General features: G+C 35.6%; 1 protein-coding gene across 2 annotated transcripts in view; it reads left to right on the top strand.

Moving 5' to 3' along the window:
* LOC136038466 (atos homolog protein A-like) overlaps nucleotides 1-27,682 on the top strand; it is a 93,740-nt gene that overhangs the window by 6,756 nt on the left and 59,302 nt on the right. Inside the window, exons 1-2 of one of the 2 annotated variants that reach the window (XM_065721531.1) lie at nucleotides 3,843-3,898; nucleotides 11,726-11,825. The gene's annotated coding sequence lies outside the window, so the exon portion shown is untranslated. Of the gene's footprint in view, nucleotides 1-3,842; nucleotides 3,899-11,725; nucleotides 11,826-27,682 lie in introns of those variants that run through there. The other variant, XM_065721532.1, reaches the window with a different exon arrangement.

The following is a 27,682-nucleotide window of genomic DNA, read 5'->3' as shown; positions in this document are numbered from 1 at the left end:
AAGAAGAAATAATCAACAAGAATATTTTACTTATGTAAAAGTATGAAACTAGGCATCTTCAGCGTTACAGGAGGAATACTTTTTTCTTTAGTTTTTATAGATCTCTTATTTTAAATTTCGATCGGATCCAGTGTCATTGGGGGCAGTTTGGGGAGCCAGAAATCTTGGAAAACGCTTAAAGTGGAGAGATATGATGAAACTTGGTGGGAAGAATACGCATAAGTCCAAAATACGTGACTGACATAACCGGACCAGATCCTTTCTCTTTGGGGGAGTTGGAGGGGGGAGGGGAAGGAAAAATTAGGTATTTGTAACTTATGAACTGGTGATCAGATCTTAATGAAATTTTACATTTAGAAGGATCTTGTGCTTCAGAGGTCTTATTTTAAATCCCGACCAGATCCAGTGATTTTTGGGAGTTGGAGGGGGAAACGGGAAGTCTTGGAAAACGCTTAGAGTGGAGAGATCAGGATGAAACTTGGTGGGTAGAATAAGCAAATGTCATAGATACGTGATTGACGTAACGGGACTGGATCCGCTCTCTTTGAGGGAGTTAAGGGGGGTCCAATGCTTTGGCGAGTTAGGTGCTTCTGGACGTGCTAGGGCGATTTTAGGCCGGAATATTCGAGGATATAAATTTTCTCGAAACAATTTGGAGTCATTTTCAAAAAAAAATACATACATGCATACACACATAATTACTGCTCATTTATAAAAATAGTATATATATATATATATATATATATATATATATATATATATAGAACCAGGAGAACCGGTTGTATATATAGAACCCGACATTCGGCACACGCGGCAGGCTTCTATGGCATTTATGGATTCTCATTGTTGCTTGTCTTCTAACCGCAGACAATTTGTTAATTTTCTTGATGTCATGACTCCACCTCTTCTTGATGTCATAATGTCAACACAGGTTCGTTACTACCACCCTTGGAAAAACACAAATTTTCTTAAGAGTTCTGACCTATTTAGATTCCCTTTTGACCTCAAATATCAATGTTGTTAATTTATACTATGACTATTAATCTATTATTAATTTTAAAAAAGAAATATAACTCTAACAGTAAGACATTTTGTTGGTAGTTTTTTGAGCATCCCCACTTCTTTGTATTTTCGTCGTTCATTTTAAGAGGGTAGCAAGACTCTTAAGCTATGTTTTCTTATAACACGAGAAAATGCCACTTAAAACATACAAACGGGAAAACTCCGGTTGACACGAACAAATTCAAAAGTTGGCCTTGCGACTTATGTATAATCAGGGAAAACGTGCTTCGATGTGGAAATTGATGCCGTTGAATAGTTCATCCAAGTTGACCGTTACTAGAGTCCAATGCAACTCGAGATACTGTAAAAATCAAAAACTTGCTGGATTGTCGAAATCTTGCTGTAGAATCAAAACTTGCTGTTAATTCAAAAACTTACTTTAAAGTGGAAAACAACTAAAAAGTCAAAAAATTGCTGAAAAGTCAGAAATATTCAATGAAGTCAGATGCTTGCTGTAACTTCGAAAGCTTGATGTAAAGTTCATAACCTTTTGTAAAGTTGCAAAATTGTTGTGAACTCGAAAACTTGCTGTAAATTTGAAATCCAGTTGTAAAAATGAAAACTTGCTGGATAGTCGAAAACGTGCTGTAAAGTCAAAAACTTACTTTAAAGTGAAAAACCTACTAAAAAGTCAAAAACTTGCTGCAAAGTCAAAAATATGCCATGAGGTCAGATGCTTGCTGTAACATTGAAAGTTTGATGTGAAGTTCATAACCTTTTGTAAAGTTGAAAAATTGCTCTAAACTCGAAAACTTGCTGTAAAGTCAAAATTATGTTGTAGAATCAATCATTTTCTGGATAGTCGAAAACTTGCTGTAAACTAAAAAACTCACTGTAAAGTTGAAAACTTACTTTAGAGCGTAAAACTTACTGTAAAGTCAGAGACTTGCTGCAAAGTCGAAAGCTAGCTGTATAGTTGGAAACCTTCTGTAAAGTCAAAGATATGGTGTATGTTCAAAAACTAGCGGTAACTTCAAATCTTGCTGTAGAGTCAAAAACCTTGTAAAATGTCAAAACCTGCTGTGAAGTCTAAAACTTGCTCAACAATCGAAAGCTTGCTATAAAGTCAAAAACTTTCTGTAGAGTTCACAACTTGCAGAAAAGTCGAAAACCTGCTGGATAGTTGAACACTGTCCGTAAAGTCAGAAACTTGCTGCAAAGTCGAAAGCTAGCTGTATAGTGGGAAACCTTTTGTAAAGTCGAAGATATACTGTATGTTCAAAAAGTAGCGGTAACTTCAAAATCTTGCTGTAGAGTCAAAAACCTTATAAAATGTCAAAACTTGCTGTGAAGTCAAAAACTTGCTCAACAATTGAAAGCTTGCTATAAAGTCAAAAACTTTCTGTAAGAGTTCACAACTTGCTGAAAAGTCGAAAACCTGCTGGATAGTTGAACACTGTCCGTAAAGTCAGAAACTTGCTGCAAAGTCGAAAGCTAGCTGTATAGTGGGAAACCTTCTGTAAAGTCGAAGATATACTGTATGTTCAAAAAGTAGCGGTAACTTCAAAATCTTGCTGTAGAGTCAAAAACCTTATAAAATGTCAAAACTTGCTGTGAAGTCAAAAACTTGCTCAACAATTGAAAGTTTGCTATAAAGTCAAAAACTTTCTGTAAGAGTTCACAACTTGCTGAAAAGTCGAAAACTTGCTGGATAGTTGAACACTGTCCGTAAAGTCAGAAACTTGCTGCAAAGTCGAAAGCTAGCTTTATAGTGGGAAACCTTCTGTAAAGTCGTAGGTTTACTGTATGTTCAAAAAGTAGTGGTAACTTCAAAATCTTGCTGTAGAGTCAAAAACCTTATAAAATGTCAAAACTTGCTGTGAAGTCAAAAACTTGCTCAACAATTGAAAGCTTGCTATAAAGTCAAAAACTTTCTGTAAGAGTTCACAACTTGCTGAAAAGTCGAAAACTTGCTGGATAGTTGAACACTCTCCGTAAAGTGAGAAATTTGCTGCAAAGTCGAAAGCTGTATAGTGGGAAACCTTCTGTAAAGTCAAAGATATACTGTATGTTCAAAAAGTAGTGGTAACTCCAAAATCTTGCTGTAGAGTCAAAAACCTCGTAGAAAGTCAGAAACTATCTGTGAAGTCAAAAACTTGCTCTACAATCGAAAGCTTGCTATAGAGTCAAAAACTGGCTGGATAGTCGAAAACTTCCTATAAAGTCAAAAAGTTACTTTAAAGTGGAGAACATACTAAAAAATCATAATCTTGCTCCAAAATCAAGAACTTGCTGGAGTGTCGAAAACTAGCTGATAAGTCAACAGCTCACTGTAAAGTTGAAAACTTATTTTAGAGCGGAAAACTTACTGTTAGGCACAAGTTTGCTGCACAGTCGAAAGCTATCTGTAAAGCTAGAAACTTTCTGTAAAGTCAAAGATTTGCTGTATTTTCGAAAACTAAAGGTAAATTCAAAATCTTGCTTTAGAGTCAAAAGCCTCGTAAAAAGTAAAAAACTTGCTGTGAAGTCAAAAATTTGCTCTACAATCAAAAGCTTGCTGTAAAGTCAAAAATTTGCCTTAGAGTTCACAACTTGCTGAAGAGTCGAAAACCTGCTGGATAGTCGAACACTGTCTGTAAAGTCAGAAGCTTGCTTCAACGCCGATAACTTGCCATAAAGTTGAGAACTTTCTTGATGCTTAAAACCATCTGTAAAATCAGAAACTTGCTGTAAAGTCAGTTCAGTTAAACTTTTTTTTACATTTTATCAGTATATAAAGCATTCACAACCGCCATCTATTTAAATGAAGAACATTTGCTTTTTCCTATCTGGATCAAATCATAAAAGCTATCTGAAATCTAGCCAAGTTATAGATAATTCTTTGTTAGGACATTCTGTAAGTTTACTGAATAACCTTGAACTCTGAAAACGAAATATTTTGGAAAATTTTAATAAGATATAATTAAATTTCTTTAGAAAGAATTTTAGCACTGCTTAATCCTTATTTATTGAAGTAAATTAAGGTCAAGGTTAAGGAGAGAAATTATCTACCTAGTAAGGGCTGTGTATAAATGTTGATGCTTCAAAGACCCAAGATGATTCTAATTAACAAGGGCATAAGCCCCCCAGTCGCTTGAGCAGCATACCATATGTACCATTTTTTTTATTCATGATGAATGCAAAAAACTCAATTCATAAAGTATTTCTTAGAAATATACTTCTAGAATTACAAATATAGACTTATAGAGTAATAAGAAATAGAATTGGTAAAATTATAGTTTAGGTACCTTCTTCTATCTTGGAAGCAATTAGTTTAGGAAAAAGAAAATTTCAGTAGTGAATCCACAGCAAAAATATACTCTGGTAAGGTATTCCCAAGCTTATATGTAAACCTTCTTGTGATTTCTAATCTTAGAAATTTGCCTACTTGACAGATCTATAGCCTACTTATTGAAATTTTGACAAAACAGCATTTATCTAAATTTCAGTTATCACTTTCTTTTTCTCTGGTTTTAGTTCTGAAAAATGTAATTCCTTCTAATTGAATAGAATTTTAAGCCATATATATGTTTTCTCTACTCTTTGGAAATTAATTTGCTGAAGTTTGAAGTCTCATATATTGGGATTGAGCATATTTGTGAAGCTGAAAACAGTCTTGTTGTACATCATTTGAGCAGAAGATTTATTTTGCAAGGTTTCACTTTAATAACACAAATGTCTTTAAAGGTTGTCAAAGGTCACAGCCCTCTTGAGGGAGAAGGATAGGAGGTTGGTACTTCAAAATACCTTCCCAGGATATACTTATGTCTGAAATGTCCCTGAAAGTTCTATTTTCTTAACCTTACCCCTTTCCAGATAGCAAAAAGTAGCTAAATTAGAATTTTATCAAAGAATTTAATCCTGAATTTAATGATAACATTCATTTATGGGTCAGGTTTTTCTCACAAGTTTACTTTAGACATCCCTCCTACTCTAAAGACCAAATGTATTTCCTTGAATTGTATATTTCCTTTTAATTTTGATAATCTTTTTTTTATGAACTAGTCAATTAGAAGAAAACAGTTACATATAGAAAATTTATTGTATGTATGCAATTCAGCGTATATATATTTGACCATTAAGGCAGTGGGAGTAAAGTAAATTTGCAACAGAAGGGAATGTTTGGATGGCATTCTCTTCTTATTCTTGTATTCAGGATAAATTGATGTTTTATCATCCACCTTTTTACTGGCCAAAGTAATTTAAGGTACATGCAATTTAAAGGGAAAAAGTCTGATCCTAAAGGTAAGTTTGTTCCCCATAATCAATGAATAAAAAATAACAAAAAGCCTAGCCAATCATTTTTTCACTATGGTAAGCAGTTATGGTAAATTGTCAAATTAATTCACTAATGAGACAGCTAAGAAATAGACTTATCTTTTAGAATTTCCTCCTGAATCCAAGTATACCATTGATTTTTGCTAGAAATTAAATTTATGCCCCTCCCCCTAATATGAATATATATATACCCTGAGTTGTATATATACACTCAATTATGTAAGTCACTCTTCTTCACAAATGGATCTGACAGTTGTGTCAAAACAATAAAGACTTCATCACATATATTCTATTCAGAGTATATTTTTGTACATATAGGGGGGAGGTGAGGATAAGGTTCATTTCTTATACAAATTAGTGCTATATTTATATTCAAGATGAAATTATGATTCTAAAGGCTTGTGTATATATTAGCTATCTCATTAGTGTTCTAATTAAAATTTACTATTGCTTTATGTTAAAACTTTGAAAGACTTAGACTAGTTGAGTTTAGCAACCAAAGCCTTGAGCTTCTTAATGAATTGACCTGTCAGCCAAATTGTGAAAGTCTTCTTCATCTAATTCTGTCACTTTACTTGAAATATCAAATCAAGTTTGTTCAGAAAGTCATTGTGATGACTTTTTATTCTGTATCTTACTAATTTTTTCCTTTTCATTTCCTTTTTGATAAGGAAATGAAACTTTCAGAAATTGAATAATAGCCAAAATTAAGTCCCAAGAATATGCACTCCCTAGCTATAAGGCCTTCAAGGTTCTGTAAAGTCATTTGTAGCCTAACTGTGGTAACTAGACGCATACAAAACTAAAAATTCATTCAAACAAAAAAATTAAGCTGCTCAACCAGAACTTGAGGACTTTTTCTTCACAATTCTGGCATTAATTCCATTGTATCCTGATGAAGGACTGCTTTTCAGATTCTTTTCACAACATCATGCTCAGAAACTGGAACAAACCCTATCAAATCCATACACAAAGGAGGAAGAAAATGTTTATAGCTATGGCATTCATTTTGAGCTTCCCTCTTCATTTTTTATTTATGATTATTTAAAAAAGTAAAAAATTTTAAGAAAAGAAAATAAAAGAAAAATTTTAAGAAAGAAAAAAAAATAGAACTTATGGCCTCTGACCAAAGATGTACAAAAAAAAATCAAGTATTGTTTAGTTTCCTTCTTTTGGACTCTAGGTCTTACTTAGGCATTTGATTTTCACTAGATGTAAATTGTGTTGCATTCTCTACAAACTATAAACATATATACTATTGTAAGCCAAAAAAATACAAAAATTCTACTAAGAGATTTCACATTAAGCTTGAAGTCAGTAGGATAAATTAATATGTGATGGAGTGAGTAGCACAGCTTCTTAGAGACTAAAAATAGATATTTAATGTATCTGGCAAGGATATAGACTAATTCTTTTGTTGGATTGCCAAAGTTAGAAATGGTGTCACTCAAGGCACAGTCTGAGTACCCTCCATCTAGTCAGTGTATTTGGAAGTAATTTTTGTAATGTCTTTAAAAAAAAGTGTATCCCAGTACTGATGACTAAATTATTTTTTTTGTGATAACACACTGGGGGGTATGCCTATTGAATCATTCTAGGAACTCCTTAAGACATGCACCCACGAAAATAAGACCTGTAAGCTAGAATTTAATGTATTAAATTGCAAGACTATCCACCTTAAGAGGACAAATCTGGATATTCACTGATATGTTGACAACTGTTATGGGCTCTGCAAATTTGATTTGTTTAGCATTGTAGTGAGGAACCTATGTGTTCCAGTTGATGAAAAGTTGAAATTTCATATCTGTACACAGGTGGTTATTGTATAGGCTAGTCAGATACTTGGGTGATAATCCAGGGAAACTTTGATGGAGTAGTGGATCTTCAGCTGCCCTGAGCAATGTTTACAAGAACCTAAGTCAGCCAAGCCTGAAGTTTAGAATATGTATTGCATCCTCAGTCAAGAGGTTGGACATTTCAGCTCTAGAATTAGTCCATATGAGGGTATTGAAGTAAATTAGAGAAATTCTATGATGTCCCATTTCCAGAAGTTGGAATCCCTGATGATACACTGCAAAGTAAAGTGATAGCACCATACAAGTTTCTGATTGCTAAAGATGCAATTTCTAATGTTTTCTACCAGATATTTCAAACAGAAATTGCAGTCATCATCAAAAATTTTTCCTAAAGCAAACAAGCAGAAGGCTGCAAAACAAGTTCCTCTCCAGTAGATTGGTCAGCCTATGGTACTCCCATAGCATAAAAAATTTGACCTCTACTGATCTAGATGTATCTAAGTCATAAAAGAGTAGCACAACAAACTAGGATTTTTCTTTCAGATGCCATGGGTGATTAGTTCACCACCATCAGGCGAAAAATGCAGATACAGGATTCGTCATATGATTAGTAGGCACAATTTAAGTTAATTTATTCCAGACTAATATAGACAGCTTTAGGCCCTGGCTACTATTGGGAAATGGACCCCTCTTGCCCCCTCGTAATAAAAATGCTGAATATTCGCCCTTGAACACAATTAATGTCACAGCTCTGGTAAGATGAAACTAACAGCCCATTTGAAAAACTAGGGTGCACTCAGAGAGAGAAATAAGAAGTTCATAAAACTGAGAAAATAAGAAGGACATAAGACTAGATAGTTTAATATTTAATAAATATGTGCATGTCAATCATGGCCATTTCACTGTTTCTCCTGGTGCTAGGCATTTTCCCCCATGTAAAATTTAGTAAGTAAAGCAAAGAAGCTACAGAGAAAGTATGTACAAAAAATGATGTTCCTAGGGGTCGAGTTATCGTAGGAGAGAAACATAAAGGTTAACACTGGGGCTGTGGGGGTGATATCAACCCCAAAGGCAAACTTATTAGATATATAGAAGTTTGTGAACAAAGATATCTCAAAATATTGATTTGATACCATTGGACTTGAGAATGATATTGTGGCAGAGAAGGAGCCAAGAGAGAGACTGATGGAACTCCAGTAGCTATTGGCGTTTAAAAAAATGCTAGGCACTTTTAACTTCCAATTGAATTGTATCACTCACAAGTTTCTAAGATACCCCTTTTCATTTGAAGTGGATGGGGAAAAGTTTTGGCACTTTTTTGTGTGGCATTTTGAGTGGAAGTAATATTTGTATTTATTCCCCTTCTGTATTGCTTTGCCCAAGGTTTCATATAATTGTTAGGCCAATCGAAAAAATTCGGCCCTTTTTTAGCCTTCTTTGTTAGAAGAGGGGCCAGTTTAATTTCTTGTACAGTAGTTTCCTTGGCCCAAGGTTTTGTACTTATGCCCTGGGACGTAACACAACCCTGACCCATTGGGCTTGGTTTATAAGTTGTGTTGGATGTTTTTTTCAAAATAGTTCGAAGAACATATAACAGTACCCCCAGAGTTGACACAACCCCTCAGAGCCTGGGGACGAGGGTTGTAAGTTATACTTCAGGGGCATATAAGGTTTTTATCGAAGGGGTGGTTAAGTTTTCCGGTTTCCAAGATTTCTGTTTCCCCCCTCCAGCCCCCTATGTCCCCGGATCCGATTTAAATTGAAAATGGAGCATCTGAGGCATAAGATCCTTCTATATATCAAGTTTCATTAAGATCCGATTACCCATTCGTAAGATAAAGAAACCACAATTTTCACTTTTTCCAAGAATTCCGGTTTCCCCTCCAACTCCCCCCAATGTCACCGGATCTGTTCGGGATTAAAAATGAGAGCTCTAAAGCACAAGATCCCTCCAAGTATCAAATTTCATTAAGATCTGATCACCTGTTCGTAAGTTACAAATACCTCATTTTTTCTAATTTTCCTGAATCACTCCCCCCTCCCCCAACTCCACCAAAGAGAGCGGATCTGGTCTGTTTATGTCAATCATGTATCTTGAACTTGTGCTCATTCTTCCCACCAAGTGTCATCCTGATTTCTCCGCTTTAAACGTTTTCCAAGATTTCCGGCACAGTAGGGTTCTCTGATAACTTGAATCTGATAGTAGGATTTTCGTTAAGATGCTTTGACTTTTAGGGGATGTTTTCCCCTATTCTCTAAAATAAAGTAAATTTTCTCAGGCTCGTAACTTTTGATGGGTAAAACTAAACTTGATGAAACTTACATATTTAGAATCAGCGTGAAAATGCATTTCTTTTGATGTAAGTATTGGTATCAAAATTTCGGTTTTTAGAGTTTCGTTTACTATTGAGCCAGGTCGCTCCCTACTACAGTTTGTTACCACGAACTGTTTGATTAAATAAAAAAAAAACTTTTTTTTACATCAAGTAAGGAGTGATTTTAAACTTAAAACGAACAGAGATTATTCCGTATATGAAAGGTGTTGTCCCCTCCTCAATGCCTGGCTCTTTACTCTAAATTTTGACTCTTTCTCATAACTCTACTTTTTAAATCAATAAAAAACTTTAGCGTAAAGAGCGAGATGTCTAGGAGAGGACAACCCCTTTCATATAACGGAATAATTTCTGTTCGTTTCAAGTTTTAATATCGCTCCTTACTTGCACTTAAAAAAACTTGTTTTTTTATTTAATATCTGAACATTTTTGAATTGATGCATGTTTAGATTTTGGCTCACTGCTCATGAATAATTGAAACGAAATTTGCTTGTTACTTTGTTTTGCTAAATGGCTTTCTCATAGGTTTGATCGGACGATTTTTGACAAAAAAAGGCTGTAGGAGGAGGCCTAGTTGCCCTCCTATTTTGGTTACTTAAAAAGGCAAATATAACTTTTTATTTTTTTATGAGCGTTTTTGTTAGTAATAAATTGATGTAACTTACGAATTAACTTACATAATGAATTTCTATATTTGTATATTTTTATTAGGTATATGAGGGGGTTCTTCCCCTCGTCAATACCTTGCTCTTTTCACTAAAGTTTGAATGTTGTCCCAATTCTTTAAGAATTACCCTGAATCACAAAAGCCGTAGAATGAATAGTTGACATTCCTAAAAAAAACTTTAGTGTAAAGAGTGAGGTATTGTGGAGGAGATGACCTCCCTTATTTGCGTAATAATTTCTGTTCTTTTTAGGTTTTAATGCTGCTCTTTACTTCCAGCTGAAATTTTTTTATTTGTTTATTTTCTCATTGTTTTTGTTTAATAATGCTAGAAAATCCTGCAGCCCCTTCATGGAAATTATCTTCCCCCATAATAAATTCCTCCATGGAAAGATCCTCTCACGTAATCCCCTCCCCCAACCCACCCCCTCCCTCCTCAACACGAAAAAGGCCATATGAAAAGGTCTATATACTTCCCAATAACCCTTACTATATGTAAACAATGGTCAAAGTTTTTAACCTACAATCCCTCCCTCAGGGACTGTTGGGGATTAAGTCGTCCCGAAAGACATAATTATTAAGTTTTTCGGATATGCTGAGCAAAATGGCTATCTCAGAATTTTGATACGGTGACTTTGGGAAAAATGAGCGTAGGAGGGGGGCCTAGGTGCCCTCCCATTTTTTGGATTACTTAAAAAGGGTATTAGAACTTTTATTTTCTGTTAGAAAGAGCCCTCACCTGACATTGTTGGACCACTTGGTCAAAACGATCACCCTTGGGGAAAAAAAAAACAAATAAACATGCATCCGTGATCTGTCTTCTGGCAACAAATTAAATAAAAAAAAATAAGTGTTTTTTAACTGAGAGTAAGGAGCGACATTAAATCTTACAACGAACAGAAATTACTCTGTATATGAAAGGGACTGTTCCCTCCTCAACGCCTCGCTCTTTACGCTTAAGTTTGACTCTTTCTCTCAACTCTACTTTTAAAATAGTAAAAAACTTAAAAAATGGTCATTTTCATTTTATCTGCCATGGCCAGTCATGGTCATTTATCTGACAAGCAGACACGTTTTTCAAATATTCACCCTTCCCCATGAAAAATCTGATCCATGGGATCAGAGAAAGGGCTGATCCACAGGAAAGAAGCTATTGGAGTTACTTCAATGAGAACGTCAAAGCAACTTTAATGTTCAGTTGCGACAATTGTATTTATTAATCTTGGTGGCGGTTTTATTTATTTTTAGTTTATTTTTTTTCTTTTTATCTTTGTTTTTCTTGTGCTGAGGATGCCTAGTTTGCCTACAGGCAAAATATCTGTGTTGTTTTAGTCCCTTCTCTCTATTGGCCACATTCTCGTTTCTTGTCTTTTCATTGACTTTTACCTCTCTTTTTTCTTGTTTTTTTTTCTGTCATGGCTGGCCAGTCAAGCCTAAGAACTTTCTTTTCTAAACTATAAAGTTTTCACAAGAAATTAGCTACAGGTGGTAAGAATTTATTCAAGCTTTGAGAATTTTTCGTAATTCTATTAAGAATTTCTTCGCTTTTCTCTTTTTCAAAAAAATTGCTTTGTAATGAGCACACTTTCATTGAGATTTTTTTTTTTTTGCAGATTCTTCTGAGCAGGAAATATCGGATGGCTGAGCAGGCTTCATTTCAACAATTAAAGTCAGGTTGTGGTTTAAATAGGTGAAAATTAGTGAGAAGACAAGGTAATATTGGACATTGCTATGATAGAAACTCTTACCGCTCCAGATCTCTATTTTATCATCAACTGTCTATTTAGGTCATAATACCACGTTCTGATGGGATCACTACATTGACACAACTATCTATTTTCTGTATCTCAGCTCCTATAGAAATGGTTTAATACCGCCAAGTCAGCATCCTTTGTTATGGTTCTAGGCGTTTACCCCCCCCTCCTGGTGATTACCCCCCCCCCATGGAAAATAAGGCTTTCCAAATTTGAGAATTTTATTTGATTTTTTTTTTTTTTTGTGGCACTTGGTATTAACCAAGTGCCATTTAGCGATCGCAAATTCTGTCGGTCTGTCTGTCCCGGTTTTGCTACTTTAGGTACTTCCAGGTAAGCTAGGACGATGAAACTTGGCAGGTGTATCAGGGACCGGACCAGATTAAATTAGAAATAGTCTTTTTTGCGATTTGACCATCTGGGGGGTGGGGGGTCGGTTAATTCGGAAAAATAGAAAAAATGGAGTATTTTTAACTTACGAACGGGTGATGGGATCTTAATGAAATTTGATGTTTGGAAGGATATCGTGTCTCAGAGCTCTTATTTTAAACCCTGACCAGATCTGGTGATATTGGGGGGAGTTGGGGATGGGGAACCTAAACTCTTGGAAAACGCTAAGGATGGGGGGATCGGGATGAAACTTGGTGGGAAAAAATAAGAAGAAGTCTAGATACGTGATTGACGTAACTGAAACGGATCTGCTCTGTTTGGGGGAGTTGGGGGGGGGGGGTGATTCCGAAAATTAGAAAAAATAAGGTATTTTTAACTTACGAAGGAGTAATCAGATCTTAATGAAATTTGAAGTTTGGAAGAATATCGTGTCTCAGAGCTCTTATTTTAAATCCCGACTGGATCCGGTGACATTGGGGGGAATTGACGGGGGAACCTAAAATCTCAGAAAACGCTTAGAGTTGAGGGATCGGGATGAAGCTTGGTGTGAAAAATAAGCTGAAGTCCTAGATACGGGATTGACATACCGGGACGGATCTGATCTCCTTGGGGTAGTTGGGGGGAGTGTTAATTCTAAAAAATTAGAAAAAATGAGGTGTTTTTGACTTACGAAAGAGTGATCGTATCTTATGAAATTTCATATTTAGAAGGACCTCGAAACTCAGATCTCTTATTTTAAATCCCGACTGGATCCAGTGTCATTAGGGGGGGGGGGGATCTTGGAAAACACTTAAAGCGGAGAGATCAGGATGAAACTTGGTGGAAAGAATAAGCCCAAGTCCAAGATAGATGACTGACATAACCGGACCAGATCCACTCTCTTTGGTGGAGTTGGGGGGGGGGAGTAATTCGGAAAAATTAGAAAAAAAATGAGGTATTTGTAACTTACGAACGGGTAATCAGATCTTAATGAAATTTGAGATCTAGAAGGATCTTGTGCTTTAGAACTCTCATTTTAAATCTCGACCAGATCCGGTGACATTGAAGGGAGTTTGAGGGAAAACCGGAATTCTTGGATAACGTGAAAATCGAGGTGTCTTACCAATGGGTGATCAGATCTTAATGAAATTTGATATATAGAAGAATCTTATGGCTCAGACGCTCCATTTTCAATTCGAATCGGATCTGGGGACATAGATGGTTGGAGGGGGAAACAGAGATCTTGGAAACCGGAAATCTTGGAAAGCCCTTAGAGTGGAGAGATCGGGATGAAACTTGAAGGGAAGAATAAGCACAAGTTATAGATACGAGATTGACATAATTGGTACGGATCCGTTCTCTTTGAGGGAACTGGGGGTTGTTAATTTGGAAAAAATCAGAAAAATTGAGGTATTTTTAACTTCAGAACGGGTGACCGGATCTTAATGAAATTTGATATTTAGAACGAACTCCTGTCTCAGAGCTCTTATTTCAAATGCTTACCAAATATTTTGACATTGGGGGGAGTTGGAGGGAGAAAACGGAAATCTTGGAAAACGCTTATAAATGTCGTAGATACGTGATTGACGTAGCCGGACTGGATCCGCTCTCTTTGGTGGAGTTAGGTGGTGGGGTTCAGTGCTTTGGCGAGTTTGGTGCTTCTGGACGTGCTAGGACGATGAAAATTGGTAGGCATGTCAGGGAGCTGCACAAATTGACTTGATAAAGTCGTTTTCCCCGATTCGACCATCTGGGGGGCTGAAAGGAGAGGAAAAATTAGAAAAATTGAGGTATTTTTGACTTACGAGTGGGTGATCGGATCTTAATGAATTTTAATATTTAGAAGGACCTCGTGACTCAGAGCTCTTATTTTAAATCCCGGCCGGCATTAAGCCTCTGATCTTCCTTTTAAAGCAATCTATTGATTCTTAGAATTTTGCTAGAGCTCATGCCATATGAGCTCTTGGCTCTTCCGACCTCGTCACAAGTGCCATATGAGCTCTTAGCTCTTGTTTAATTTCTTTAGGGGAAAGGAATTTTGGTACTTGTGTATTATGCGCCACTCATTCAAGTTTATGTTGTGTAGAAATCGATAACAAACCGGTTTCTTCGTTAGTTTCTTTCAGCTTAGCACTAGACAAGACAAAGACAAGAGACAAAATATAATTTGAACTATATATTTGATCATGACGGGGGGGGGGCAAAGTATTTGGACAGTTTAAAGTCAGAAATCAATTCTTACTTCATTATATGCAGATTAATTGTAAGTGATACATTTTGCATGCAGATCAGCTATACTTTACCCCTCCCTAATATGCAAATCTGTATCCCAAATTTGTTTCTAAAGTAAAGATGAAATTAACGAAAAAACCAGTTTGTTCTCGAGTTTTACACACAGCGTAAACTTGAGTGAGTGGCGTATAATACACAAGACCAAAATTTCTTCCCCCTACAGAAATAAAAAAAAACTCGAATAAAATTCTCAAATTTGCAAAGTCTACTGGCACATTCACTTTTGTGGGTTTTTCTGTGGGGGTATTTTCTGGGAAGGGGGGGATAAACGTCCGCCACCCTTTGCTATAGGTACCAAGAACAGACTTTGTCAGTGGCATAGTCCCAGTATTTTTATGGGGGGGGGGGGGGGGCAAGAGGGGTCCGCATCCGGAGAGTCAAGGAACATAGGCTATATAATATTTTTTGTGTCCAAATTTTTGGGATGGAATGGACCTCCCCTCCCCCAAATGACGCCACTGGACTTCAAACACACAAAAAAACAGGATAAAATATGCCTGAAATTTCATCAATTTACGCCCCTGTGTTCAAACCCTCTTTCAGTATCTCAAGGTTTTCATGGATTATCTTGAAACTTCACAATTTGTCTCGTAATTTATCCATTTTTTTCGTAATTTATCACAAAAGAGCATTTTTGTGCGTTTAGATAAGGTGTACTGAAAACTGGAAAAGATGTTCGCTTTTGAAAAAAAAAAAACATAATAAGCTAGTTTAAATGTAACTATTTCTGTATCTATTGCACCAATACAGTACATAGGTTCATGTATCTTGAATTTTTTATTGGCTTATACTTGACTTATGTACTTGTGATCATTGTACTGGCTTTTTTTTGAAAAGCGTAGATTCAACACTTGTTTTTTAAAATATCAGATGGCTGAGCAGACTTCATAGCAATAATTATAGTCAGATAGTGGTTTGAATAGGTGAAAAATAGTGAATAGATATGGCAATAATTCGGCATTGAAACATTGGAAGTCCATCCCTCCAAAATGCTTATCTCTGATAAACTTGAACAAGTTTCATGATATAAAAATTCTATTTCAGGGATGGGTCTCATTCATCATGAGTCATCCGGGTCGCAGTGGTAGCTCGCAACCTTTTAAGAGACGATTACGCCCTATAGTAGAAAATGAAATAGCCCTTAACTTCTAAAACCACAATCAGATCATAAACGAAGCACATTATTAGGACTGACTTGTCCAATACCCCTATACAGGAGACCAAATATCCCTTGGCTTGAAGAACAGAAAATATGTTGGCTTGAAAAACAATAAAAGTTTTTTGTTTTATTTTTCCTTGATTTTCTCTACAGCAAGCGGGGCACTGGAAGAACTGTTTAATGACTCATTTTAAAGAAGTATTTAGATCCCTTTTGTAATTAACAAAAATAATTTTCAATGTAAATTCATTTTTTACGCAAAAACTGCATTTTCATGTTCATGATTGATGAATGGCGTCATAATCATGGGTAGATAATCGTCATAACAGAGAGTTTAATGGCTCATTTTATAGGAAACTGCTGTATATAGAAACCTTTCGTAATTAACAAAAATAATTTTTTAGTATAACACGGGAGTAACAAATCTTACACCATATGCATTCGTCTTGCTTACGAAGATCAAAATAGTATTTTTAACATTATAAAAGCATGTAGATGTAAAGTTTTTAACAAAAAATCTGACTTGTGAATTAAACGAGAACAATTCCTAAAAATTTTTAACAAAATTATTTTATTTCATCTGCCAGTTCAAAGTTATAAGTGTCTTTTGGAACCAAATATTTTCTGGCTTAACACCTAAAGTGCGCGTCTCTATAACGCTGTGCTATTTTTCCACAGCAAAAAAGGAAATGTCAAATAAATTTTATGTTAGTTCTCAGTTAAGAATCGCTAAAGTTATTGTGTAAGCTACATAAACATTTATGGTGATTGAGCAATAAGTTTAATTTTTCAATTCAAACTAGAAAATACTTAAAAATTTAAAAATTAGTTTTACTTTGTTTGATTTAATGAACTCGATGCGTCATTTTATGGATAGTAGATTACGTTGAAAAGATATGGTCTCAAGTGAACAAAATAAAAGAAAAAACGAGAAAAGTATCAGAGCCGAGTAATCCAAATATCTTTCCGGATTTCAGCTGTAGCTAGCAACCTGGTAAGAGACGATGACGTCAAGCCTAGTAAGAGACGAGTCAGATCAAAACAAGAAGTACGTTATTAAAACCGCCTTGACGGTAACTCCTACATAGGAAAAATACAGTCTCTTGGCTTGAACAAAAAGGAAAATATTTTGGCTTGAAAATCAAGAAAAGTGGCTACAACCACGATATTCTGCATATACAGTATTTTTTTTTTTTTTTGTCTTTTTCCTCAGATAGCTTGGGAATGGAACATTATATAGAGCTCTTTAATGGTTCCTTTTGAAGGAAATTTTTGTGGCTAAAACGTGTTGCAATTAAATAAATGAATTTTAAAATCATATTCAATCTCTCACGAAAAACTGCATTTTTCATGTGCAAGGGTGATCAGTGATGTCATAATCATAGGTTATTTTGTAAAGGACGCACTCGACCCTCGTTTGACGGCACTAGACCCTCATCTGGGTTGCAAAGAAACTTACCGTCCCTTGGCTTGAATAACTAGGAACATATACTGGCTTGAAAAACAAGAAAAGTTGCTTGAACTACGATATTCTACATCAAAGGCATCTTTTTTTTCCGTTTTTTTCTTCTCAGTCTAGCAGGGCACTGGAACGTCATAGAGACCTGTTTAATGACTCATTTGAAAGGAAATTAATTTTTTTTTAACTTTTCGTAATTAACAAAAAGAATTTTAAAAATAGAACCAATTTTTTTAACGAAAAACTGCATAATTTTATAACGCTGTAAGAGCTGTTTCCGGGTTACAGCGGTAGCTAGCAATTTCAGTCAGGTTAGGTCATTTCACGATGAAATGATTCAGGATGAATTATTTCAGGGAGTGACACAGGGAATTGCCATCAAATTTATGCAATCACTCCTCCTCTTCTTGTAAGACTTGAAATGTTCTTCGAAAATTAGTCCTAATTAAAAAAAAAAATAATAATTTGTCAGCAGAAGCAGAACATTCAAAATCGAAAAATAGTTTCGAAAGGTCGTTTTTATGAAAAATGCAAATTTAGTTTGTCAGGGCTTGCAGCAGGTAGGCTATGGTAAATCTTCTGTTACAAAAGTATATATATATATATATATATACTAGCTGTTGGGGTGGCACTTCGACCCCCCCCCCCCAAGCCCCCCCCCGCGCGCGTAAGTCGTTACGCGCCATTGTAGTTGTGTCCCTGTGTACCACCTATGAATATAGATAGATTTATATATGTGTTTTGAACTACGTAAAACTTGCGAATATACAACATTCTTGGCTTTCCCATTGTCTGTGCATATACAAAGCCTTATGTACTTATAATGACGTCATATGCAAACGCTCTTTTTACAAACAAACAAACATGCATACACACAACTCGTTTTTATATCTATATATATAAAAATAAGTTGTCTGTCTGTCTGTGGATCTGTGGATCAGGTGACGTCATGTTTCTGTGTCGACTGACGTCATGTTTTCGACTGACGAAATTACATTGGGACACAAATGACGACCAGGACACCGGCACATAGGGAATATAAATGACGACCGGGACACTCAAAGAGAAAGCGACCGGGACACAAAGAATGTTCAATTAGCAATCACCATCAACAAAACACCGTCAACAAACCATCACAAATGACGACCGGGACACAGGGAGTATAAATGACGACCAGGACATAAGTAAAAAAAAAACTAAAAAAAAAGGTAAAAACTACAAAAAAACTAAAAAGAAAAAAACAAACTAAAAACTATTAAAAAAACTAAAAAAGCTAAAAAACTAAAAAAACTAAAAAATAAAAAAAACTAAAAAAAGGAAACAAAAAGAAAAATAAAGGAGAAAAACAAAACTAAAAAAATAAAAATTAAAAAAAAACTAAAAAGAAAAAAAACTAAAAAAACTAAAAAAATGTAAAAACCAAAAAAACTAAAAAGAAAAAAAGGGGAAAAATACAAAAATTTATTTCATCATTTACCATTTCAAAAACGAATGTATATACAGACTGGGACACCGGAATACAAATGACGACCGGGACACAGGGAATATAAATGACGACCGGGACACAGGGACACAACTACAACGGGGGCGCCGGGGGGCACAGGGGGATATATAAATGACGTTGGGGACACAGAGAATGTTCGATTAACAATCACCATCAACAAAGCTCAAGGGCAATCATTAGAATAATGAGGTATAACTAAAAAAAACTAAAAAAAGGCAGAAAACTAAAACCTAAAAAAAATACCTATTCAAAAACGAATGTATATACAGACTGGGACACCGGGACACGAATGACGACCGGGACACCGGGACACAAGGAATATCAATGACGCCCGGGACCCTCAAAGAGAATTCACAGACTGGGACACCGGGACATAAATGACGACCGGAACACATGGAATATAAATGACGACCGGGACACCGGGGGGCACACGGGGATATATAAATGACGACGGCGACACAGGGAATCGTCGATTAGCAATCACCATCAACAAAGCTCAAGGAAATCATTAGAATCATGAGGTATAGATCTGAATACGGATTGTTTTCCCATGGACCATTATATGTTGCATGTTCAAGAGTCGGTAAACCTGACAATCTATTTATATGCACAGACAATGGGACAGCAAAGAATGTTGTATATTCGCAAGTTTTACGTAGTTAAAAACATATATATATATATATATATATATATATATATATATATATATATATATATATATATATATATATATATATATATATATATATATATATATATATATATATATATCTATATTCACAGGTGGGACATAGGGACACAACTACAATGGCGCGTAACTAACATGGCGCGTAACGACTTACGCGCGCGGGGGGGCTTGGGGGGGTGGGAAGCGCCCCCACCAACTAGGTGTTGGGGTGGCGCGAAGCGCCACCCCAACAGCTAGTAGATATATAGATAAATAGATACAATACAAATTAACTGCGTAAAACTTGCGAATATACAACATTCTTCGCTGTCTAATTGTCGCTGCATATAAATAGATTGTCAGGTTTATAGATAGATAGATAGATACAATACAAATTAACTGCGTAAAACTTGCGAATATACAACATTCTTCGCTGTCCAATTGTCGCTGCATATAAATAGATTGTCAGGTTTACCGACCCTCGAACATGCAACGTACAATTGTCCATGGGGAAAACAATCAGTATTAAGATCTATACCACATTTTTCTAATGATTGACCTTGAGCTTTGTTGATGGTGATTGCAAATGCTAATCGAATTGGGAATTGCAATCTTTTAAATTGAAAAGGCAGATCCGTTGGAATCATGGGAATGCGAGGAATAAAAACAGCCTCACCCTCAGAAGGCCCTGTCAAGATTGTGGCCTCTATTACGTTTTCCATTGTTTTTTTTTACGGCAAGTCGCGTGCCATTGCAAAGCTTTGGTGGGTTTATGTTACGTAACAATATTATTGGTACGCCTATTTTTAGTTGTAGCACGTGTGGTGGAAACCCTGAAAGATCCACGGAATTTAAAAATTCAGATGGATAATTAAACGCCTCATTTGGTCCCAAAACTGTGTCGACTGACTTGTAAAGGACTGCCTGGTCTCGAATCTTGGTCAAAACAATATTGTTGATTTCGTGGACGTCTATATTTTTGGGTGCGAGAATCGCTCTTTCACCTAGCCATTTGTTATTTTTATAATTGTTTAGAATATTCGAAAATACTTTTTCAGTCAATTCATTTTTGGACGTCACTAAATTACAGAATTCAGCAGGTAGTTGTATACGTCCTGAAATTGAGTCTACTGGGAGCTTTCCGTTTCCAATTGCCAGGAATTGATCTGAAAACGTTTGACCAGAGTCATCGTTTTGCAATCGGACTCGCATATTTGTAGTTAATTTTAATGTCTTTACGTGTGCCCATAAATTAGAATTTTTCAGGCAAGCATTCATTTCGTCTGCAGGGGTTGACCTAGGTATTATAGGTAATGTTTGCCTGAAATCTCCCGCAAGCAGTATTAATGTGCTGTCAAAGGGTTTTGAATTCCCTCGCAAATCTTTCAAACATCGATCCAGAGCCTCGAGCGATTTTTTGTGTGCCATTGTGCACTCGTCCCAAATAATAAGTTTGCATTGCTGCAATACTTTACCCATCCCAGATGATTAGGAAATATTGCACATGGGAGTTTCCGTAGAATGCAAATTCAGAGGCAATTTCAAAGCGGAATGAGCAGTTCTTCCACCAGGCAGCAACGTTGCGGCTATTCCGGACGACGCAATGTCACTTTTGGATGCTTACTGTATATTCACCCAAATAATTATATCTTTATAAGGGAAAGAAAAATTTTGCATAAGGTGAACCAAGGGCCCTACTTAAACTTTCATGGGGGGATGGACAAGCCTTCAACAGTTTTTCAGAGAACAGGGGCTTAGGCAACAGGTTAAAGTTTCATATTGTTCACGTTAAAGTTTCACAGGTTAAAGTTTCAATAGTATTCACGCTCTTTGAGCATGTTAATGACAAATGATTTTGAAGTAGGATTTAGGTCACTGATAGGAACAGATTTGTTAAAGATGGTAACTTTGATTTTCCTCATTAATATTAATTTATCTGGTCATGATTGAAGTGTTCTCGTGTTGTGAACTTCGACGGCTAGTGACCTTAAGGTTCAAAGTAGGCTCATTATTATTAGTTGAGTAGGAAATGCACTTGCTATTCAAATCGTTTTCTTGCCATTTCTGGTCTGTTCGTTGGCACTCTTCTCTACATTAGGGAAAGCCGAGATTTATTCAGTAATTCGTTTGCCTTCAATAATTGAGTGAAAGGGTTGTTATCTCCTCAGTGCCGTCTGGTCAGTAATATTTTTTTTCTTTGTAGCTTTTTAAAGAATTGATTTTCAGTGCAAATTTCAAACGTACACCTGGAGGGGTAGGATTGGTTAGGTTTAAGGTTAATAATATTGGGCATGTGAGCAGGCTAACAAAATATGGTTTACAGACTTTGTTAACTAATCTATTGATATCGGAAGGGGTTTCCTTCCTTTCATCAGCTGATATTCCTGCACTAGGTAGGGGGAATGCAGGCATACAACCGCTGCATTAGGTATGACCAAACTTAATCAACAACCGGAATATATGTCGTAGGTTCGGCTTGGCTTTGACCGTGTTGATTATAAAACTGGTTATCCTGAATATGAGGTTGAACCAGGGTCTAGACCTGATCTGATTAACTATGGCTTTATTACCGTCAAGTAGGTCTGTCCAGCGTTGACTTCTTTATAGTAGAAACAGTGATTGATGCATTTCGTTTGCAAGATAAAGAAACCATTGCAGAGAAAAAACATCACATGTGTATCTGTATATTGTAAAAATACATATCACATGTGTATCTAGCAGTGCAACTTCAACAGCAAGTTGGGCATTGAATTTGGGTTGTATTCCATAACCACATGAAGATCTTATTGCTAAAGTAAGCAGTCAAGTGAGTTGTACGAGCAATGAGAACTTTCTCTACGCTTAAAAATCGGGAGAAATTCACGGGCGTTTCTAAAATCAGTCTCTGACGACATGAGGCTTGTTCTTTGTCACAGGGACAGATGTACCTGAGTAGCTTGGTATTCACTGAACTTATTTGCTAGCTAATGACTGACTGAAACTTAGGGCTTAACTGAAACTTATTTCCTAGCTAATGATGCTCTCTGGCAGGGATGCACATAGGGAGGGGGTCGTGTGGCATGGCCCCTCCCCCGAAATCTTAAATTTTCATGATTTTTTTGGCGCTTCTTATTGGAATTTCAAAAACTATTATTATGCCTCCTAAATTTATTTAATTTTTTGTCCCTCATCTCGAAAAAAAAATTGGCGTACGTGCCTGTTAGTTTCACCAAGGATCAAAATTGAGACCCGCTTTAATTAGTCAAATCAGTGGATGAATTTACTAATTTTAAATCAGTAACAGATAAATTATAGGTTACTATATATTTTTTTATAGGTTACAATATTTTTTGGGCAATCACAGTTATTTTCAATTCTATAAGATTTATTTAGTTACAAAAAGTAGCATAAATTGTATAACATATTTAAACAAAATATAATGTGTGAACTATTTTAAACTTCCCTGGGCAGAGATGTCTCTTGAATAATATTAGAAACGATATTAGAGCCTAAAGTGAACAAAAATCTTCTTAGAAAGAGGGGGGCCACCAATCCATTTACCTATCTCGCGGCAAGGACTCCCCTACGCGTATTGAAGAAAATAAAATTTTCAACCATCTATTTTTGTTCAAATGTTAAGTCATTGAATATGCTGAACCAACACACCAGATTTTTTACTTAAAGCTAAAGACAGACACACATTGAAGGTCCATTATTCTTGCTTGGGATTTCTTCAGTCCGATTTATATCTAATATCGTTTTTACTCAAACAAAAATTTGTTTTTTTAAGACCATTGGACAGGATGACACACACACATTCGAACTTTGTGGATGGGGGATGACTTAACGTCTTAATTAATATGCTGAAAAGGTTGTTTGGAGTGGCACGTCGAGTCTGGGCAAAGCTAATGTGAGTGCTAATAGTTTAAAGCCGAGGATAAAATCGAAAATAGGATTTTTTTGGAGGGGGATATCTAGTATTTTTTTTCTATAAGAGTTTGTAGGAGCCACCCAAAAATATCGAAATTTTTGAGAGGGGCAAATGCCCTCCCTGTGCTCCGTCTGACCGAGGATGCTGCAAGCTCCTCCTCCCTTTTATTCAGGATCACCATCTTTCACTCTCCTTTGGAAGATAACGCAAGTTTGAAGTACATCCAACACCAGTGTTGCACGATCTAAAGTTACGCCGCCTAAAAGTGATTATGCGCCGAAAGATCCATTTTTCTAGTGAAAATGTGCCGATTCCCCTCTGGTCTTAAAAAAACAATTTTCCCTCTCAAAAAATGCACCAATTTGAAAAATTCAATGCACAAACGTCTCAAAAAAGCGCCGAATTTGCGCAAATGCGCCCTATCTGGCCACTTCGCCCAACACATATGTGTAGCCTTGCTGTAGAACAGATGCAATTGAGAGAGGAAACAATGATCTATCATGCAGTTATCACGGAACCCTCTTGGGACCTTCTTATTAGTTGGGCATTTCTGACAGAACTATTGATGGACCTTTTCAAGGTTTCCTCTCTCATAATTGATCAAATGCTCGAAATAGAAGAGAAGATTACAATTTTTTAATCCGTTTTGTAAGACAATTCAATTACAGTTTCATCATAAATTTGGAACTGCCTGGAATTAAAGAAGACTAGCCAAAAAGGCTTTCAGACGGATGCCATAAAAAATAAATATGGTAAATAGCGATAAAAAACAAAGCCATAAAAAACCTTAATATTTAATGTTTTGGGGGACATAAGAAGAAACTATTTGCCCCCTTCTCTCAAAACTCCTGGTCACTTTGGCCCCTCCTTCTTCATAAAAGTACCTCTTTCTGGGGGTTCCAAACCAGTCTGTATGATTAATCAGCGCATGCTTACCAAACAATGCATAAAATCTGTTTTCATTTAATGAAACCTACTTACTGCACTTAATCTCTCGCTGATCGCGCATATAACGTCAAATCGATTGTTTGGTTGCTTGGTCGTTCTTACAGGATCGGGTAGCAGACTTGGCCCCCAACCTTATGGCTGCGAGAATTGAATCCCAAACCTCGTATTGCCAATCAGAGCGTCAATATACTCTGCTACCATCTTGCCAAAATCATAAAAGTAAAAGCTAGATAGCACAAGACATGCCAAGTGAAAACTAATGTGAGGTTATAATTCCAATTACAACCTCTTATTTTAGCGCAGGAAAATTCTTGTTTTTACTACAAGGTGTAAATTTTCACATTTACGCTGAAAAAAAATCTACCGCCATAATTTGGCAGCGGTTTGCTTTATATTAAATTTTGTTGAATCTGGCGTTTCTTCAATCATCATTGTAGGCCCTTCCCAAAGTCAACCACAAGATCGAAATAGAATAGTTCTAATTCTCTGTAGGAAGGATAAATGACAAAAGAGTACTTTTTTAGAATTAAAATTTTATTTCCTTTTTTAGTGGCGAACTTAAATGTTTTTAGTGTTAAATGATTGGCTGGAAATATTTCGCTTCATATACCATGGACAGTGAAAGTAAATTCTTGTTGTCTGAGTTTGTCAGATTCACATTCGTCACTTAGACAACCATTTATATATTTAAAAAAAGAAGAATTAAAATCTGGAATTCAAACCTTAGTAAAAATGACCTCTATATGCAGTCGTACATTTCTTGTTTTTAGGCACCAAATAAAAAAAGGAGCATGTGTCAAAAATCAGCTAAAAAAAGTGGTACCAAGAAACTTATGAATGTGTAGCTCTCCTTTGAAAGTTTAGTTGTCTTAGGAAGCAACAGATTGTAAATGTTTGGATTTTGTGGACGAAAATCATTGTCAAACTTAACTGATTAGTTTTGCTCGTGCCTTTTCACTGTTCAACCTGACAACACTGACAAAATTGAGATGTTGCCCTAAGACAAGTGATCAAAAGAAAAATATTGGAAAATCTCAGTTTTTATGTGTGAATGGACCTAAGATCGGTCCAGAAGACTGAAATTTGCTTTTTTTGGAGGGGGGTGGTAGTGAAATGCTTCTTCTACTTTATCACTTACTAATATTTAATTGTTATTAATTTTGTAAGAACAGGACACAGGGATGGAATTGTTTTTTTTAGGTTTTTGTGACGACAGTTGGAATAAAATATCACCTCAGAATAAAGTTTAAACCATTACACCTTTGAGGGGTGTGGAGGTGAAAAATTAGGACATCAAAGAAGATAGGAAAATTACTGATGAGAAAAAATTGGAATATTAGAAAAGAAAGAAATATTATGACTAAATTGCTTGGTATGATACCCAATAAATGTAAGAGAAACAAAGCCCAACCTAAAATAAGAGAAAATAAGAAAAAAGAAGAATAATTTAAATAAGAAGAACATTCTCTTAAAATTATGAGAAAAACCCAACATTTTTCTGTTAATTTTTAAAGCTGTAACCATCTCTTTACACATGGTAAAACCGTCTCATTAACACTAAAGAAAATTGTCTAAGAATAGACAAACGAACAATAGTCATATTTTATTCAAAAAATATTTGTGTTTGTTCAATTACGATGCATCATGCGGTGAAAATAACCAAGGGTATTACCATTTGATAATAACTTAGATCTGGTATAGAAATCCTCCTTAGCATCCCCACAAAATATCTTTTAAAAAATGAATCTCTATCTAAAAAAATATCAAAAGTAAAAGTTTATCAGTAGTAGTAAATTTCATCAATTTGGAAAAAAAAATAATATTTTGGTAATTATTTTTTAATTGGTCCAGAAATTGGGGCTTTGGACCAATCTTAGGCGCGAGACTTTTACCTAAGCCTAGAATATTAAATTTTGTGACAAATGCTGGTTTTGATCGAATTGAATCTGAATTTGAGCTTAAACCTCTACAGTCTGAGCTTGAAATCTCTGATATTCTGAATCTGATGGTGTGATTTTGATTAAGATTCTATGACTATTAGGAGGTTATTTCTGTTTAAATGAGCCCTCTTCCGATATTTTAGGACCACTGGGTATGTACGATCACCTCTGGGTAAAAAATAAATAAACACACATCTGTTATCTTTCTCCTGGCAAAAAATACTACTTTGCCAGGTCACAAAGTAAGGGAAGGCAAAGATTTTTGCAGTAAAGAAAAGATAGAAAAAAGGATTTTTTTTTAATCTGGGGGGTGGGCATTGCTGTGTTTTCAATTTCTTTTAATTGATTTATCAAAAAAAGCTCTATAAAAAAAATCTCGGGGAGAGCCACTACTCTTTTTTTGGCGCCCCTGTGTGTGTATAAACAGGAAATTGTTTCTTATTAGGAACACAATTTTGTCTGCAAGAGAAAATGATTTATTTAAATCTAGTCTAAAACCGAAATGAACTATATTCTTGCCCCTCTGTAACTTTTCTATTTTAATTTTTTTTTTTTATGGGGATACAAAGTTGAGCCCCGTCTAAAATTCCTTCCAGGGTTTCCATTTGCAGTATATTTGTACTATATGCAGTATGGTTATTCCAAATAGTGACAAATTAGTATATCTAAAGAAAATGGTAATTTTTCCATTTGTGAATTTTGTAAATTCTATGTAAATTTAATCAATTTTCTACCATTGTTTATGGCTTTTATGTCAGTTTAGTGTCATACGCCCGAAATATATCTGAAGATAGACTTCTTCTAGTCTTGCAGAATCTATTTTGTAGATAAGATAGTGAATATTACAAAGTCAAGTGGTGACCATGTGTCAAAGTAAGCACAAAATCAAGTCTAAATGGCCTGAACTGCAATAGTGTAAACCGTTTCTGCCGGGCGAAAGTAGCTCCGAGGCTTGAGTAAAGCATAATACCTTCTAATACTTACAATTTGATGGCTTTCAATTAAAAAATTTAATTATTAAAAAAATGTGTGCTTTACTAATTTCCATGTCAATTTGTTTGAATACTGCAGGCCGAGGTAATAACAATGGTAAAACACGGTGCCGAAACACTGGCAGTTTCAAAGATTGGAAAAGAAATAGGAGATATTTTCTGGAGGAATTTTTAAGGGTTGTTTTAAGTGCTATTAAAAATTTCCGTATATTAAAAAATTAGTCTTTAAAAGAAAATGTTTTATACCATCTTCTGGGGCTCTAACAAAAGAAAGATTGAGATTTTTAAGTTAGAGTAATAATTTCTTTCCAGAAAAGAAGAAATATAATATCAATCAGTAGCTCACCAAAAGCGCTGCTTGTGAGGGTGTGCTACTACCAAGAAAATAATAATAACAACAAATATATAGTATAAGGAGTTGGAGGATGAATCCAGAGAAACTTAAGATAAGTCCAATGGCCGAAGATTGATACGTTGTTGAAAATCGTACTTTGTGGGAATGCCGCTGGGAACATAGGAAAAGCCTGACGTGTTAGAATAAAGTAGAAGAGGCCATAAAGATAAATTTTAAGGCAG

This window comes from Artemia franciscana, chromosome 18, assembly GCF_032884065.1.
Source record: "Artemia franciscana chromosome 18, ASM3288406v1, whole genome shotgun sequence".
Classification (NCBI taxonomy): Eukaryota; Metazoa; Arthropoda; class Branchiopoda; order Anostraca; family Artemiidae; genus Artemia; species Artemia franciscana.
This window is presented reverse-complemented; position numbering and strand designations above follow the sequence as displayed.